This window comes from Budorcas taxicolor, chromosome 14 (genome assembly GCF_023091745.1).
Source record: "Budorcas taxicolor isolate Tak-1 chromosome 14, Takin1.1, whole genome shotgun sequence".
Taxonomy (NCBI): domain Eukaryota; kingdom Metazoa; phylum Chordata; class Mammalia; order Artiodactyla; family Bovidae; genus Budorcas; species Budorcas taxicolor.
The window spans coordinates 54,222,557-54,242,350 of record NC_068923.1 but is presented as its reverse complement, the minus strand read 5'-3'; positions in this window follow the sequence as shown (position 1 = coordinate 54,242,350).

Below are 19,794 nucleotides of genomic sequence, written 5' to 3'. Positions count from 1 at the left end.
TATGATTAATTTTAGAAACTTCTTGGGCACATGTTGTATTTTTTTGGAATTATCACACAATTATTGAATGTCCTGTTCTGTTTCTTTTTTAATCCATTGTTTTTCCATGCTAATTTGGCTAGGAAATTTTTTTTTGTATTTAATGCTTTCTGTAGCTACAGACACCAGGCTTTAATGTCCTTTAGTTTCCTTGCTTCTGTTTCCTTTGAGTTTGACTTTGATAGGATATGATTAAAAAAAAAAAATACAAATGTGTATTTGTCTCAAAACAAAGAGATGAAATTCGAAGATACCAGATACGAGGAGGAACTTCACATCTAGAGGAATGAGTGAGTTGATGTCAAAATAACTCAAGGAAGTTGTACAGAAAGGCATATCTATATCTGGACTTTTAATGCCTGGACAAGCCCAGAAGTAGAATCCCATGTGGCATACAGTAAGAAACTGAGCTCTTCTTTACATCATCTTTATCTTGATATCTACCCTTTTTATATGAGTCTTATTTGGCTGGTAGTAAGGTGCATGTGAGGGAATTATCTATAATATGAGAGTTAAATTTCAACATTTCAACCAGTCTGTGTTTCCAGACATTGACATTCACAAATGTATCTCTAGTAGTATTACATTTTCACCACTTTTTGCCAAGACAGAGAGGCAAGTTGCTGGAGTAGCAGCATCATCCTTCTGCAAGCTAGAATAAAATGAATTTGATGCAGTATTTTTCCTAAAGAGTTGACTTTTCTTATGGAGAATGCTCTGTTTGTATTTCATAATGACTAATACTTGCTCCTGACTAGCCCCATGAGGAGTTATTACATGAATCATTACCATAAGAACTTGATAGGATTAATCCCACAAAAGTGCAGGGATCCCTATCTGATTGCAACCTCTTTTCTGACTGTAATGATAATTCACACTAAGTTCCCACCTATTTGTCAAATTTAAAGTGTTGTTAGTTTATGACTCCAGTTACTTCAGCTCTAGGTACATAGAGTTCAGTTATCACTGTGGATTTTGATGTTATTTTAAGTCTGGCAGTGGCCATTTATCCTACAATCTCAGTTTTCTGATGGGTCTGAGAAAATTTATTACTTTTTGGTTAGCTCACTTTGTCTTATTGTAAAGATGTTAGTTATGATTTTTAAGCTCTTTGCATGTAGGAGCTGAAAGTGGAGGTTCACAATTAATATTTTGAATTTTGTAACATACCAAAATATACTGGAAGATAAAAATTTTAAATATGTTATATTCAAAATTATTAGAACTGACTCTACTATGTATGGTTGTTGTTTTTCAGTCACTCAGTCGTGTCTGACTCCACAACCCCATGGACTGCAGCACGACAGGACTCCCTGTCTTGCTATCTTCCAGAGCCTATTCAAACTCATGTCCATTGAGACAGTGATGCCATCCAACCATCCCATCCTCTGTCATCCCCTTCTCCTCCTGCCTTCAATCTTTCCCAGCATCAGGGTCTTTTCTAATGAGTCAGCTCTTTGCATCAGGTGGCCAGAGTATTGGAGCTTTGGCATCAGTCTTCCAAAGGATATTCAGGACTGGTTTCCATTAGGATTGATTGGTTTGATCTCCTTGAAGTCCAAGGGACTCTCAAGAGTCTTCTCCAACACCACAGTTCAAAACCATCAATTCTTTGGTGCTCAGCCTTCTTTATGGTTCAACTCTCATTTCCATACATGACTACTGGAAAAACCATAGCTTTGACTAGATGAACCTTTTTCAGCAAAGTGATGTCTCTGCTTTTTAATATGCTGTCTGGTTTGTCATAGCTTTTCTTCCAAGGAGCAAGCATCTGTTAATTTCACAGCTGCAGTTACCATCTGCAGTGATTTTGGAGCCCAAGAAAATAAAATCTGTCACTGTTTCCATTGTTTGCCCATCTATTTGCCGTCAAGTGATGGGACCGGATGCCAAGATCTTAGTTTTTTGAATATTGAGTTTTAAGCCAGATTTTTCACTCTCCCCTTTCACTTTCATCAAGAGTCTCTTTAGTTCCTTTTCACTTTCTGCCACAAAGGTGGTGTCATTTGCATATCTGATGTTACTGATATTTTTCCTGGCAATCTTGATTCCAGCTTATGCTCATTCACCCTAGCATTTCACATAATGTACTCTGCATATAAGTTAAATAAGCTGGGTGAAAAAATACAGACTTGATGTACTCCTTTCCCAATTTGAAACCAGTCCATTATTCCATCTCTGGTTCTAACTGTTGCTTCTTGACTTGGATAAAGATTGCTCAGGAAGCAGATAAGGAATCTCTTTAACAATTTTCCACAGTTTGTTGTGATCCACACAGTCCAAGGCTTTAGCATAGTCAATTAAGCAGAAGTAGATTTTTTTTTTTTTCTGAAATTGGATCCAATCATACTATCCATGGATTTTGCTATTTCCATGTAACATTATGAAAGATTGTTTGTACTTTGCAGGAGACCTGGGTTCGATCCCTGGTTTGGGAAGATCCTCTGGAGAAGGAAATGGCAATCCACTCTAGTACTATTGCCTGGAAAATCCCATGGACAGAGGAGCCTGGTAGGCTACAGTTCATGTGGTCGCAAAGAGTCGGACATGACTGAGTGAATTCACTTTATACAAATTAAAAAAAAACGTTACAATATCATAACATTTTAAATTGGCATTTTTCTGTTCTAACCCATATAACGCAGTGGGCCATATTCAACTCTACCGACATTAGTAAATGCAATATTGTATTATTCCAAATTGCAGAAAAGTTCAGGTATAAGATATTAGGTAGCAAATGATGTCAAATTAAAAGTAAGTGATGATACTGGTGCCAGGAAACCTCAAAGAGCTGAAATTTCCTTTCTATTTGTGTGAAGTGAAGTGAAGTTGCTCAGTCGTGTCCGACTCTTTGTGACCCCGTGGAATGTAGCCCGCCAGGCTCCTCTGTCCATGGGATTCTCCAGGCAAGAATACTGGAGTAGGTTGCCATTAGTTTATATAATTTTCTTTAACTGAAAATTCTGGTTTCTAACTGAATATTGCCAAATTCAGACTTAAATTGAAGAAAGTAGGGAAAACCACTAGACCATTCAGGTATGACCTAAATCAAATCCCTTATGATTATACAGTGGAAGTGAGAAATAGATTTAAGGGTCTAGATCTGATAGATAGAGTGCCTGATGAACTATGGAATGAGGTTCATGCCATTGTACAGGAGACAGGGATCAAGACCATCCCCATGGAAAAGAAATGCAAAAAAGCAAAATGGCTGTCTGGGGAGACCTTACAAATAGCTGTGAAAAGAAGAGAGGTGAAAAGCAAAGGAGAAAAGGAAAGATACAAGCATCTGAATGCAGAGTTCCAAAGAATAGCAAGAAGAGATAAGAAAGCCTTCTTCAGCGATCAATGCAAAGAAATAGAGGAAAACAACAGAATGGGAAGGACTAGAGATCTCTTCAAGAAAATTATAAATACCAAGGGAACATTTCATGCAAAGATGGGCTCAATAAAGGACAGAAATTGTCTGGACCTAACAGAAGCAGAAGATATTAAGAAGAGGTGGCAAGAATACACGGAAGAACTGTACAAAAAAGATCTTCACAACCCAGATAATCATGATGATGTGATCACTAATCTAGAGCCAGACATCTTGGAATGTGAAGTCAAGTGGGCCTTAGAAAGCATCACTACGAACAAAGCTAGTGGAGGTGATGGAGTTTCAGTTGAGCTGTTTCAAATCCTGAAAGATGATGCTGTGAAAGTGCTGCACTCAATATGCCAGCAAATTTGGAAAACTCAGCAGTGGCCACAGGACTGGAAAAGGTCAGTTTTCATTCCAATCCATAAGAAAGGCAAGGCAAAAGAATGCTCAAACTACTGCTCAATTGCACTCATCTCACATGCTAGTAAAGTAATGCTCAAAATTCTCCAAGCCAGACTTCAGCAATATGTGAACCATGAACTCCCTGATGTTCAAGCTGATTTTAGAAAAGGCAGAGGAACCAGAGATCAAATTGCCAACATCCGCTGGATCATGGAAAAAGCAAGAGAATTCCAGAAAAACATCTATTTCTGCTTTATTGACTATGCCAAAGCCTTTGACTGTGTGGATCACAATAAACTGTGGAAAATTCTGAAAGAGATGGGAATACCAGACCATCTGACCTGCCTCTTGAGAAATCTGTATGCAGGTCTGGAAGCAACAGTTAGAACTGGACATGGAACAACAGACTGGTTCCAAACAGGAAAAGGAGTATGTCAAGGCTATATATTGTCACCCTGCTTATTTAACTTACATGCAGAGTACATCATGAGAAATGCTGGACTGGAAGAAACACAAGCTGGAATCAAGATTGCCAGGAGAAATATCTATAACCTCAGAGATGCAGATGACACCACCCTTATGGCAGAAAGTGAAGAGGAACTAAAAAGCATCCTGATGAAAATGAAAGAGGAGAGTGGAAAAGTTGGCCTAAAGCTCAACATTCAGAAAATGAAGATCATGGCATCTGGTCCCATCACTTCACGGGAAATAGATGGGGAAACTGTGTCAGACTTTATTTTTTTGGGCTCCAAAATCACTGCAGATGGTGACTGCAGCCATGAAATTAAAAGATGCTTACTCCTTGGAAGAAAAGTTATGACCCACCTAGATAGTATATTCAAAATCAGAGACATTACTTTGCCGACTAAGGTCCATCTAGTCAAGGCTATGGTTTTTCCTGTGGTCATGTATGGATGTGAGAGTTGGACTGTGAAGAAGGCTGAGCGCCGAAGAATTGATGGTTTTGAACTGTGGTGTTGGAGAAGACTCTTGAGAGTCCCTTGGACTGCAAGCAGATTCAACCAGTCCATTCTGAAGGAGATCAACCCTGGGATTTCTTTGGAAGGAATGATGCTAAAGCTGAAGCTCCAGTACTTTGGACATCACATGCGAAGTGTTGACTCACTGGAAAAGACTCTGATGCTGTGTGGGATTGGGGGCAGGAGGAGAAGGGAACACCCAGGATGAGATGGCTCGATGGCATCACGGACTCAATGGACGTGAGCCTGAGTGAACTCCAGGAGATGGTGATGGACAGGGAGGCCTGGCGTGCTGCGACTCATGGGGTCGCAAAGAGTCGGACACGACTGAGCGACTGAACTGAACTGAACTGAACTGAAGTCTATTTCTGTGTTTATTTTTGATATCCATTCATTGGAATTATAAATGTATAGCTGTTGCATAACTCATTAGGTATGTGCAAACAAAAGAAATGAAAACAAATGCTTTCATTAACACAATTGCTCTACAACATTTAGTTGAAGTTTTTCTGTATTGGCTTTCCACAGATAAGAAACTTAGGAAAGGAGAAAAATAAAGTGAAGTACTACAATATCCCTCCTCTAATTCAAGAAACCAAAAGTAGGAGAATTGATACTTATGCTCTAAAAAAGTATAGACAGTAGATACTAAAGATGCAGATAGCATAAATATTAACAGTAAATATTCACTGTTACTGTGACATTCAAACATACGCCACAGCCCTTTCAAGTGTTTCAACGTTTTCAAATAAAAACATTTTTTAAGAGACTATGAGCTGTGCCTTTGTAAAATATGCTTCAGATTATTTTAGAACATTGTGAAAATTAAGAAATTTTAGTGCAAAGGAAAACCCTGTTAGGTCATCAAGAGAAAACAACTCTCTGGAGAATATCCTTTTATTCTTTTCCAAGAAAAGATTAAATCACATTCCTATATAATTGTATTGTGTGTAACCCCTTGTCTAAAGTGGGATTTTTTTCTTTTTTAAACTTAGAGCTATCTAGCCAGGATACATGATAAATGAAAGACAAGGTGGTAGGAGAAGGGGGGCAGGTGAGTTGATAGAACTTTTGCTTCTGTCCCAGAGTCTAGCATATGAACACACAGAAACCCTGGATGGAATGTGACAAAAAAAAAAAAAAAAAAACAAAAACCCACCCAAGAACAGAAGTATACTGTTGGTCTCAAAACAAAGAGGTGAAACTGGCAGGTGACATAAATATGGAAAGACCTAAGCCTAAAGTAATGAGAGTGCATTGAAACCATAACAGTTCATGGGAAATGCTTGACCGGATATGTCTGTTTGTACTCTCAATGCCCAGACAAGGCCAAAGGTAGATTCTCAGCTAACACAGTAGGCTGGACCTGGGGTACCTACAATAAAACTAGGCACCAGAATAGATGTTCATAATATTTTTGTCCACTGTGTTAATTTATGAGGGCTGCCATAGCAAATTACTTTAAAGTTGGTGGTTCAAAACAATACGAATTTATGCTTTTACAGTTAGGGAAGCTAGAAGTCAAAAATCAAGATACCAGCAGGGGAAAAAAAAAAAAAAAATGCCAGCAAGGCCATGCTTCCTGTTGCTCTAGGGAAGACTCTTCCTTTCTAGCTTTTGGACTCTCCTAGAAATCTTCAAGGGAGAAGGCTATGGCACCCCACTCCAGTACTCTTTCCTGGAGAGTTCCATGGATGGAGGAGCCTGGTGGGCTGCAGTCCATGGGGTCGCTAAGAGTTGGACACGACTGAACGACTTCACTTTCATTTTTTAACTTTCATGCATTGGAGAAGGAAATGGCAACCCTCTCCAGTGTTCTTGCCTGGAGAATCCCAGGGACGGGGGAGCCTGGTGGGCAGCCGTCTATGGGGTCGCACAGAGTTGGACACGACTGAAGTGACTTAGCAGCAGCAGCAATCTTCAAATTCCTGGGCTTGAGGCTCATCACTCTATTCTATACAACCATCTTCACATAGTCACTGACATTGTGAGTGTCTCCCTTTGTGCTCTCTTTTCCTAAGGAAACCAAACATTGAATTTGGGGCCTTCCCTAAATTCAGTGGCGCTTCCCTGGTGGCTTAGTCAATAAAGGATTTGCCTGCAATGCGGAAGACGTGGATTCGATCCCTGGGTTGTTAAGATCCCCTGGAGAAGGGAACGGCTAGGCACTCCAGTATTCTGGCCTAGAGAATTTCATGGGCAGAGGAGCCTGGCAGGCTACAGTCCATGGGGTCACAAACAGTCGGACATGATGAGTGACTTTCGCTAATTCAATAGGATTTAATCTCAACACTTTTAATTAAATGCATCTGAGAAAACTTAATTTCTAAATAAGGTCAGATTCTGAGGTTCTGAGTTGACATGAATTCTTGGGGGACAGAGTTTAATCCACATTGCTCATTGCACCAAGAACATGGTGGTGGAGTGGAACATTCAGCCCAGCTGGGGCTTCATATAGAGCTATCCAGAGAAGTTGCAAACCTGTCTGCCATATTACCTGAATTTGCATCATCTTTAGTCTAGAACACCAGTACTGGATAGTTACATAAAACAGGCATGTCAAAAAAGCCCCTAGCACCTTATCAGATAAGGGAGGTTTCCACAATTCTAGACCCATGGAGAATTCCCAAATAATTTGAATTCATTCTGTTGATGATTGCTAAAGCTTTATGAAATGCCAGGGCAATTTAACTTTACTTATTTCATTATTGTTACCAAGTGCAAGCTCATGCTGCTTGCCACATGACAGGACAGTAAATCAAAAGACAAGATGTTGGAGCAAGGAATAGCAGCTTTATTCAGAAAGCTAACCAACTGAGGTTGTGGAATAGCATCCCAAAGAACCATTTTACTTGATTTACAATTCAGGTTTCTTTTATATTAAAATGGTGGGAGGGGGTAGAAAGGCTGACTAGTTGTTGCAAACTTCTTGGAGCCAGCCAGACCCTGGAGGGGATGATTTAATCTTTTGTTCTAGCAGCTGTCTGGGGCTTCCCTTAACATTCAAAAACTAAGATCATGATATCCAGTTCCATAACTTCATGGCAAATAGATGGGGAAAAAGTGGAAACAGTGGTAGATTTTATTTTCTTGGGCTCCAAAATTACTGCTGACAGTGACTGAAGGCATGAAATGAACAGACACTGGTTCTTTAGAAGAAAAGTTATCACAAACCTAGACAGTGTATTAAAATGCAGAGACATCACTTTGCTGACAAAGGTCCATATAGTCAAAGCTATGGTTTTTCCAGTAATCATGTGTGGGTGTGAAAGTTGGATCGTAGAGAAGGCTGAGCACCAAAGAATTGATGCTTTTGAGTTGTGGTGCTGGAGAAAAGACTCCTGAGAGTCCCTTGGAGAGCAAGGAGATTAAACCAGTCAATCCTAAAGGAAATCAATCCTGAATGTTGACTAGAAGAACTGATGCTGAAGCTGAAGATACATTACTTTGGCCATTTGATGTGAAGAGCTGAGTCATTGGAAAAGACCCTGATGCTGGGAAAGATTGAGGGCAGGAGGAGAAGGGAAGGACAGAGGATGAGATGATTGGATGGGATCAAAGACTCAATGGACATGAGTTTGAGCAAACTCTGGGAGATAGTGAAGGATTAGGGAAACCTGATGTGCTCTATTCCACGGGGTCAAAGAGTTGTACACAACTTAGCAACTGAACAACAACAACAAAGCAGCTGTCCACGTAGGTCTCGTCAGGATGTTTCTGTAAACCTCCAACAAGACAAAGTTTAATTTATGTTCTGTTACTTTTTATTTCTATTTGAATGAAAAGAGTGATATCTTTAAAGGTCAAGCACGGGAGACAGAGACTTGAGAAAGGGCTATTATGTATATTTCAGGCTATAGCCAACAGTCTTTTGCAAAAATCAGCAAAGCAGAAAGTTTAGAGCTGAAGGAACAGATTCAGTATGGAGTCAGATTTGTTCTTGTCTGTTATCTATTAATTTCTTATTTCTAATTGTACACAGAAGACAAAAGGTATGAGAAACGGACAAGAAGTGAAATTGTTTTGGTTCAAAACCTATATTTGATAATGACCAGTTGATTAACCCCATGGAATCCTAGCTTCCTCACTAATAAAATGAAGATTATCATAACTCTTTTGCTTACAACACAGATTTTGATGAAGGCAACATGAAACAGTGAATTTGAAAGCCTGTTGAAAACTGAAAGATGCTATGTGGATAAGAGCAAGGAATTAAAGGCTTTGGAAACTGCCCATCATGACTGCAAAAGAAATCTGTACAGTCAATGTTTAAAGGTTAATAGAGCCCAAAAGATTGAAGTCTAAGTAGAAAAACACTACAAGTGGTGAAAGACTTTCCTCAAAGGAACAGCAAATACTTCCATAAACTGCATTATTTCAAACAATGAAAGTAAAATCAGAAAAATGAACAATGAAGATAAGCATGTTCTTTATAAGGTGAGCTAACTGGATTCAACTATTGTCAAGCTTTAAATTATGCTTAAACATTGGTGCCCAAGTTTATTTTTAGCTTTGTGGATAGATCTGTCATGGATTTCTCACTGGCTTCTTAAGTAGTTTCATTGGCATGTCCTGTAAAGTCACATTTAGCAAAAGAAAATCTGAATCTTTACTAACATTAAAATTCTTGCAGGAAAGTAAAAAGCTGCTTATTAGCTCAGTTCACAGAGTTTGCTTTCTGCAACAAAGCATTGCCCACTAACCTACACACTATAAAATTGCTATTGGAAAGTTATTTTTCTTACCAGCATTAAAAAATAAATTGTTGTTCAGTGCTAAGTCATGTCTATCTCTTTGCAACCCCATGGACTGCAGCACACCAGGTTTTCCTGTCCTTCACTATCTCCCGGAGTTTGCTCAAACTCGTGTCCATTAGGCTATGATAAATCATAATAGAAAAAAATATTAATAAAATCTAATGTATCACATGTGTTAAAAAAGATTTTGGAAGAAACATAAAAAATAAAAATTAAAAACACTAGGAAGCTTCTGTGTACTGCAAACTTGTTTTGGTATTACTGTTATCTTGACTACAATAGCATAAGTAAAACAGTAGCTTTTTACCAGTGGAAAAATCTCATGCTTGTTTTATCCCCACAATGCCAAGGCCAATCAACCAGAGACTTATTTTACTAAATGCTAGGAGTATAGCTCTCAATTCCTAGTTTAGACATCCTGTCTTATGATTCCATTTGACTACTTCTTTATTCATTTTCTCCAATCAAGAGTAGACTCAACAGGAAATCTGCCTGGAAATAATTAGAATGATATATGCTTTTCCTTGTATCTTTCTTATGTCTTACGAATGGAATAAGTAACACAATCTTTAGCATATAATCAAAAGTTTATACTGGTGCTCACACCTCTTCGGTCCAGCCCATAAATCATCAATCAAGACTGTCTCCTCTATCGTGTACACATTAGTGAAATTGAGTATGCCAGCAAATTCACATCAGGAAACATCCATAATGTCATACTGTTGGAGCGCTTAGCAGCTCCATCACTGATATAATGTGAAGAGGCAAATTCCCAACAAGAAACTTTTGGCGTCATGTTTCCAGCTCTTCTCCGTCTTGCTCTCCCCTACTCCAGACCTTCTTGAGGTCTATTTTTCCCATTTGTCTTCCCATTGCTTCATATTTCACCATTTTCCAAACTCTTTCATAGAGACAGTCTGCTTAGTTTTGATACTGAATTACTCTAAGATTTATTTCTTGTATCTTTCTCCTCTTGATCGTGAATTTTATGCCAAAAGACTGGTTTTACACCATCCAAGAGGCAAGTATAAGGGACAGTAAAGCTGAGCTATAATCTTCCATGCCACTTCTGATAAGAAACTTGTGTCAGTCACTGTACTGAGATTAAAGATTAAAATATTAGAAAGATAATTTTGGCTTCCTAGGGGCTTTCAGTAGTGAGCACATAATTGCAGGAGACACCTGAAAATATGTAATTCTAACATAATGCAGAAAATTACAAAAATAAAATAGTAGGGTTTTCTGAGGCCTATGAGAAAAGAAGGAGAAATATCAATTTTGTTTAATTGGTGAAAACTTAGATATATAAGCTGAAAATGTTTGAACAATGTATAAGGGAGTCCCATAACTTAATTTAGATTAAGGGGTTTTAAAGGATTAGCATCATCATATCTGTCTGTTATGAACAGTATGAAGAGGCAAAAAGGTATGGCACTGAAAGATGAACTCCCCAGGTCGGTAGGTGCCCAATATGCTACTGGAGAAGAGTAGAAAAATAACTCCAGAAAGAATGAAGAGACAGAGAACCAAAGTAAAAACAACACCCAGTTGAGATGTGATCGGTGATGGGAGTAAAGCTCAATGTTGTAAAAACCAATAGTGAATAGGAACTGGAATGTTAGGTCCATCAATTAAGGCAAATTGCAAGTGGTCAAACAGGAGATGGCAAGAGTGAATGTCAACATTTTAGGAATCAGTGAACTAAAATGGACTGAAATGGGCAAATTTCACTCAGATATTTGTATCTCCTACTATGGGAAAGAATCCCTTAGAAAAAATGGAGGAGCAATCATAGTCAACAAAAAGTCAAGAATGCAATGCGTGGATGCAATCTCAAAAATGACAGAATGATCTCTGTTTTCAAGGCAAACCATTCAATATCACAGTAATCCAAGTCTATGCCCCAACCAGTAATGCTGAAGAAGCTGAAGTAGAGCGGTTCTTTGAATACCTATAAGACCTTCTAGAACTAACACCCAAAAGACATGTCCTTTTCATTGCAGGGGACTAGAATGCAAAAGTAGCAAGTCAAGAGCTACGTGGAGTGACAGACAAATTTAGCCTTGGAGTACAAAATGAAGTAAGTCAAAGGCTAACAGAGCTTTGCCAAGGGACTGCACTGGTCATAGCAAACACCCTCTTCCAATAACACAAGAGAAGACTCTACACATGGACATCAAGAGATGGTCAATACAGAAATCAGATTATATCCTTTGCAGCCAAAGATGGAGAAGCTCTATACAGTCAGCAAAAACAAGATGCCAGAGCTAACTGTGGCTCAAATCATAATCTCATTGTCAAAACTCAACATTCAGAAAACTAAGATCAAGGCATCTGGTCCCATCACTTCCTAGCAAATAGATGGGGAAATAAAGGAAACAGTGAGGGACTTTGTTTGGGGGGGCTCCAAAATCACTGCCGATGGTGATTGCAGCCATGAAATTAAAAGACATTCGCTCCTTGAAAGAAAAGTTATGACCAGCCTAAGACAGCATATTAAAAAGCAAAGATATTACTTTGCCAACAGAAGTCCATCTAGTCAGAGCTATGGTTTTCCTGTGGTCATGTATGGATGTGAGAGTTAGACTGTAAAGAAAGCTGAGCACCAAAGAATTGATGGTTTTGAACTGTGGTGCTGGAGAAGACTCTTGAGGGTCCATTGGACAGTAAGAAGATCCAACCAGTCCATCCTAAAGGCAATCAGTCCTGAATATTTATCAGAAGGACTAATACTTTGGCCACCTGATGTGAAGAACCAACTCATTTGAAAAGATACTGATGCTGGGAAAGATTGAAGGTGGGAGAAGGAGACAGCCGAGGATGAGATTGCTGATTGGCATCACTGATGCGATGGACATGAGTTTGAGTAGGCTCCAGGAGTTGGTGATGGTATGCTGTAGTCCATGGGGTTGCAAAGGATCAGACACGACTGATCCCCTGAACTGATCAGGCTGATAAAAATAGGAGACTAAAATTTTACAAGATAATATGGAGAAATATTGTTTGTCACTACTCTGACCTTGAGTACAGTTTCTTTACTACACAATTAGAAAAGAGGAAACATAATTTAAAACTAAATCTGCACTAAACATTTCTGCTTATGCCTACTCCCGTACTATGCAGTACAGTGGACTGGGGAAGTATGCTTACATTTTAGCAACTTCTGAATACCTTCAAAACTTTGTAGTATTTGAATATTTGCTGATCTCCTGTAGTATAATTTATGGAATATTTTAGGTTATATGCCTTTTCACTTAGCCTAAGGCTTCCCTGGTAGGTCAGTTGGTAAAGAATCCACCTGTAACACAGGAGACCCTGGTTCTATCCCTTGATCAGGAAGATACGCTAGAGAAAGGATACATTACCCACTTCAGTATTCTTGAGCTTCCCTCATGGCTCAGCTGTTAAAGAATCTGCCTCCAATGCTGGTGACCTAGGTTTGATCCCTGGATTGGGAAGAGCCCCTGGAGAAAGGAATGGCTACCCACTACAGTATTTTGGCCTGGAGTATTCCATGGACTGTATAGTCCATGGGGTCACAAAGAGTCGGACACAACCGAATGACTTTCACTTCACTTCACTTAGGCTGATATGAGGCAGTGAAGCAGTACTAACTGTGAAATTATGAATTTTATGTGATATTTGCATATATATAGTATATATAATGTATCATAATGTACATTAAAATACTATTGACAACACAAGTATAAATAATCTCCCACACTTTGTAACTCAGACCTCAGTAGGGGAAATGGTGGTGTCTCTAAGTCAACAAAAGTCTCCACTTGTCCACAAATGTAGGTAAATGTAGTTTATCCTATAAAGACTGCCATTTTGATCATTTTGATCTTTTATGCAAGGAGTACTAGTCATTAAGAACTAAATATTGGATATACTTCTCACAAGCTGTGTGACTTGAGACAATCTACTTAGCTTTTGTGTGTCTCCATTTTGTCTTGTGAAAGTAAGAAAATGATATTTGCCTTTCAGAGCTGTTTTTAGGATTGAATGAAACCATGTATTCCAAGCCTTAGGCATGATCCTTGGCACACATTAATCAAACTATAAAATGTAGATGCTTGTGTTATATTTGAGTTTTCTAACAAAGTGGAAAATTGTCTCCAGAGAGAAGCTGATGAGTTTCATTTGGGCTACTTGGTAATCATTTTCTTGCCACTTCCCATTAATTGATAAATTTGAAGCAGAAAGAGTCCTTTTGATACGAATTCATGAAAATTATGAGGACTGTGCGACTTCACTTTCACTTTTCACTTTCATGCATTGGAGAAGGAAATGGCAACCCACTCCAGTGTTCTTGCCTGGAGAGTCCCAGGGACGGGGGAGCCTGGTGGACTGCCGTCTCTGGGGTGGCACAGAGTCGGACACGACTGAAGTGACTTAGCAGCAGCAGCAGCAGAACAAAATCATTACAGTAAACTTCTCTAAGTAACAGGGAACCACAGAAAGATAAGAGAATACAGGAGCAGCTTAAGATGATTTCTTATAATAGCTGTCATCTGATGACCATTTACTGTGTCTCAAATGTGTATAGTGTCTTACTTAATTCTCTTAATAATTTCACAAATTATATTATTTAATAGATGAGGAAACTGAGGTTCCAAGGGCTAAAGTAACTTCTCAAAATTAGAGCACAAAGATACTGGGTTGGAGGCACATTTGAGCACAGTGTGTAAGTTCAGGTAATCTTTGGGTAGCTTTTGACATGTCTTCTAAGAGATTCAAGAACCAGCACTAGAGAGGAAAGAGCTAAAGGCAAATTTTATTTCCTGGACACTTTTTTTTTTTTTCCCAGGGACATGGTAGAGTAAAGTTCCAAGTCTAATAGGTCCTATTAGGAAAAAAGAATGGAGGCAGTTTGTGAGGAGAAGAAAAATCCATCATGAAAAACTAACCTCTTTTTCCTTACACATACATTCAAAGCAATCCTATAAGCATGTCAACTTAAATGAAATAATTAGTGTAAGAGCTTCAACATGAGATACAACACGATGGCAAAATTAATCTTGGGTATTTAATGAAATACCGTCTCTTCTTTTAACCAAAAGTCTGACAACCTGGTGACAATACAAATCTGTTCCACAGGCTATTTAATTAAGAACTATCATATAGAAACCTATTTTGATCATCAAATAAAAAAGATCCTTGTTTAAATCAAGATGTTTACATGGCAGGTTCTTGAGATCAAAGATATCTCTTGCATACTTGAAAATAATCTTTAATCATTTTTTGGGGTTGGGTTATGATTAAGGTATCATCAATTTCTTATTCTAAACTTACATGTTTGTCTTTCTTGATCTTAAATATTGTTGCATCTTAATCCATTTAAAATATCTCCATCACCACAGACAAAAAAAATGTTTTTATGCTATTATTGCATAGCATCTAGTGCTTCTGTTTACTTTATTCAATCAGCCACATTTGTTCTAGTAGTAATTTAAGAAATTACATATTCTGAATTTTCAATAAGGATATAAGGCATGGAAAGTTTTGTTAAGAATAGGGGAAGATGAGGCTACAGAGTGCTAATTTGCTTGGCATTGGGTTTCTTTATTTTTTCCTTCCTTCCTTTCAATTCTCTGAAAGATATTTGAACCAAGTTCTCTATAACAATGAAAGTTTCCATTCACATTTTATATTATTTCTGGGGGTTATTTTCTCTTAAACATAGTTTTAGGAAACAAATGAGAAAAATTTAAGCCATCTAAACCTCTTACAATTTGACTCTAGTAGGAAGTAGGAGACTAACAGAAAAAAGAAAAAGGGAAACTCAATATGTATGACATATACATTATAATTATATTATGTTAAAGCTTTTGAAGATGAAGCGCAGTCAAATTACTTCTTATTCTTATTATCCATGGGTCATATCTAGCCTATCTATAAGAAATATTAGTTTTGTACTAATAATATCTTCATACTAATAATTTCATATGAAAATACAGTCTTTAAAATATACCCATAGTTATGATTCCAGTGTGCCACTCACATATATTTATAAGGAAGCATAAAAATTAATATACTACTAATTTGTAAATGCAAAAAGTGAAACACCATGAAACTAAGGGACAGGTCAAATGGCTACAGTTGCCATCTGGCAGCACTTCCATAGAGGAGCGATCTAAAACCTTGAAGCTATACTCTGCTTTCAATATTTGGAAACCAATTTTTAAAATAACAGATAGATATCAAATAAAACATTTGATTTGTCATAAGAATGTATATACTACAGAATATTTGCTTACAAATAATTTTATTCTAAGCAGACAAATCACTTTCAGAATCCTCATGGATTTCAGAACCCTTATATCTTTATAAGCCTGAAAAACAACTTCCTCATAAAAAATAAAGCCAAAAGATGCATATTTTTTTCCATTTCAAAATATAAGACTGATTTCCTAAAATGTCAAAAACAAATCCCAAATGTCAAAGTAATCCCAAATTACTTTGTATTTTGTTTTCAATATTTGATAAGGAAATGATCATTCCTTTATTAACAATTTTTTGTATTATTTCTTTATTCTACATGATTAAATTATAAACATTTTAGCACTAGGAATATATTTTAATGTTGAAACATGTTACTGTATTCAAATCTTCTAAAGCTGAACTTATATATCATATTCACTTAAAATAATTATATTTTTCTTAATAAGTAGGATTTATAACACCTCCTCCCACTATTAACAATCATATGGGTATTATAAGGTCATATTTTTTCACTAGGTTGTTAGAAATCAACCACAGAATTTTTCGATAGTAGCCACCCCATAGCTTGATTTAGCAGGCAAACTGAAGGATAATATCCAATTCATATTCATTGTGTAAATGGTGAATTCAGTGATTACTATTTTCCCATTAAGAATATATTCAATTATGCCACAGATAGAACACTATTTGGTTTAATGAGAATTTAAAATGAATGGAATTAGATTTAGACTAGAGTCTCATGAGCATTAATAGAGTGATTAACATAGGTGTGGACATTTTTACTTTTTAAAATTTATTTTGCATTCCAGTCAAAAAGGTTCATTTTTATATAAATTTAAGAATGATTAAATCTTGCGTGTTATTTTTAAACAGAAGTTGCCAGCTGCACCAACTTGTTCATTCTCTTTGACTTACAAAATACATGTGCTAAAAGTTTAGATAGACTCTCATTAACATATAATAACATTGTTATATAATAAAAAATATAAACATTCCAATATTAATTTGGAAATTTAAAGAACACTCAAACTAGTATAATTAATTATTAACATTTATTGAATGCTTATTATTTTTCAGATAATATGCTAAATACTTTCATATATTACCTCTTGGGAGCCCTCCAAGTCATTTTATGAAGTAAGCATTCCCATTATATTTACAGGGAAATTAGTTTTATGAGCTTGAATGACTTACACAAAGTCACAGGATGTGGTCAGCAGAATTTTAATATGACCTCCAAGATCCCCATCCCTTGGAGTACATAAACTGTATAATCCCTGGATCTGTGAACATGATGGATTTCACTCCTGGGATTAGGTTGTTATTTGGCACAGTTCATTTTAATAAAAGGAGATTATCTTCAGTGGGGCTGACCTAATCAGGTGTTCCTTGAAAATCAACTTGATGTCTTACTGAGGCCAATGATTCAAGTCAGAGAGACTGAAAGCATCATGGAGATTTGACAGTAGAGAAAACTGTTTTTTGGCTTTGAAGATAGAGAGGGTCATGTAGCTACATTCTTAGTGGGTTTCAATGAATTGAGAGTAGCCCACAAGCAGACATCCAGCAAAATGGGGACCTCAGCCCTACAACCACAAGGAACTGAATTTTACCAAAAACCTGAAAGAACTTGAAAGTGAATTCATCCTAAATGGCTTCAGACAAAACCTAAGTATAGTGAACACCTTGATTTCAGGCTGGAAAGTAGCAGAATGGAGAATCATGCCAAGCTAAGCCTGGTCTGCTGATTTACAAAACTAAGAACTAACTGGTGCATGTTGCTTTAATCCACTATATGTGTGGCAAAGTGTTCACATCTTAAAAACATAGCTACATAAGTCCAAGTTTACTCACAAGAAACCTGATTATACTCCTCTGTCCCTCCACCTTATTCTTCTAAACAACCTAGACACTGCTTCATGAAAACAGTAAATTTATTTACTACTCTTGATAGAGTATGTCTTTCTACAACCCTATGTGATTCAACCTTTTATTTAATGGAAAAAGAACTGGATTTGGAGTTGATAATATTTCTTTCATAAGTTAAATAAAATGGTACTATTTGCTTATTTATTTGGAAATGTCTTGAATAATCTAGCATATAGCAATTGCTCAATAAACGTTGTTGGCCACTTTGCTAATAATTATTACTAAAATTTTAAAGCATGAAAGGTATCAAAACTATCACACATCTATCTATCTTTACTGTTGTTGTTTAGTCACTAAGTCATGTCTGACTCTTTTGGGACCCCATGGACTGTGGAGCCTAGCAGGCTCCACATGGGATTTCCCAGGCAAGAACAGTAGAGTAGATTGCCATTTCCTTATCCAGGGGATCTTCCTGACCCAGGAATCAAAGCCCCATCTCCTCCTTGGAAGGTGGATTCTTTACCATTGAGCCGCTTGGGATATCTGTATCAGTTATATATAAAAAAGTTGTTTTCATTTCTAATGCTTTACCTGGCTTAATATAGCACTCTTCAAGGACAAAATTCCTACTTATAACTCAAAATTTGCTAGATCTGTATTTCCTTGATCCCTCAGGTAGAATCAGATTTTCAAAAGGTTCCAATTTTATTGTAAACACCACACACATGCATGTTATTTTCTGTAAGCATGTTTGTCTTAAACATGTTCATATCACAAGCTCTTAGAATAGAAGGACAAGCATGTAATATTTAGTAAATGTTTTCCAAATGAATGTTTAAAATTTTATAAGGAAGATATAAATTTAGAATGTATAAAGATAGGTCAAAAAATTCCTACTAAAGATTTCTGATTGGTAAATATAAAGGCATATATGCCTTTGGAGTAAACATAGCAAATGCATTATCTCAATGACTAAATATCAAGAAAATAATTTCATGCTCATTAGACGAGGCACTAGCTTATAAACAAAACGAATAGGATTTTTTTAAAGTAATTATTTGAAGGAAGTCAAGAAGAAAGTGAAGCTTGGAAAAAGTACTTTTCCAAAAAACCCTATTCAATGCTTGAAATGTCTGAGTCTCTTATTAATTCCAACATGTTATGGTAATAGGTTGTTGTTGTTTTTTTTAATGTAGCTTCCTGTTTATAAGAAAACAATTTGTCTAGGAAAAGCCTCAAATTTTTCTTGAACATGAAATTGTTCCTACCAAAGTACAACTTTGATGGGACTGGTAAAATGAATTGTAGAAACACAGATATATACATTTCATTTTTTATTATTGTTGTACACATTACAAATCCCTACGTTACAAAACTATCAATACCAATATATAATTATTGTTTTCTGTAGTTATTTTTCAAATCAGGTAGGAGAAGAAAACAGTTGCAAAAATGTATTTATAGTCTTTTACATTTAATTATCTTTCTGGTGCTCTTTGGGCTTTCCAGATGGCTTAGCAGGTAAAGACTTGACCTGCAATGTAGGAGACACAAGAGACTTAGGTTTGATGCATGGGTTGGGAAGATCCCCTGGAGGCAGGGTATGGCACTCCACTCCAGTATTCTTTCCTGGAGTATCCCATGGGCAGAGGAGCCTAGAGGGTTACAGTCCTTGGGGTCACAAAGAGTAGGACATGACTGAAGCAACTTAGGATACATACCTGCACTGGTGCTCTTTATTTTTTATCATATGGATTCAAGTTACAGTTGACCCTTGAACAGTTCAGTTCAGTCTCTCAGTCATGTCCGACTCTTTGTGACCCTATGGACTGCAGCATGCCAGTCTTCCCTGACCATCATGAACTCCCAGAGCTTGCTCAAACTTAGGTCCATCGAATCAGTGATGCCATCCAACCATCTTATCCTCTGCCATCCCCTTCTTCTCCTGCCTTCAATCTTGCCCAGCATCAGGGTCTTTTCTAAGGAGTCAGTTCCTCACATCAGGTGGCTGAAGTATTGGAGTTTCAGCTTCAGAATCAGTCCTTCCAATGAAGACCCAGGAATGATCTCCTTTAGGATGGACTGGTTGGATCTCCTTGCAATCCAAGGGACTCTCAAGAGTCTTCAACACCACAGTTCAAAAGCATCAAATCTT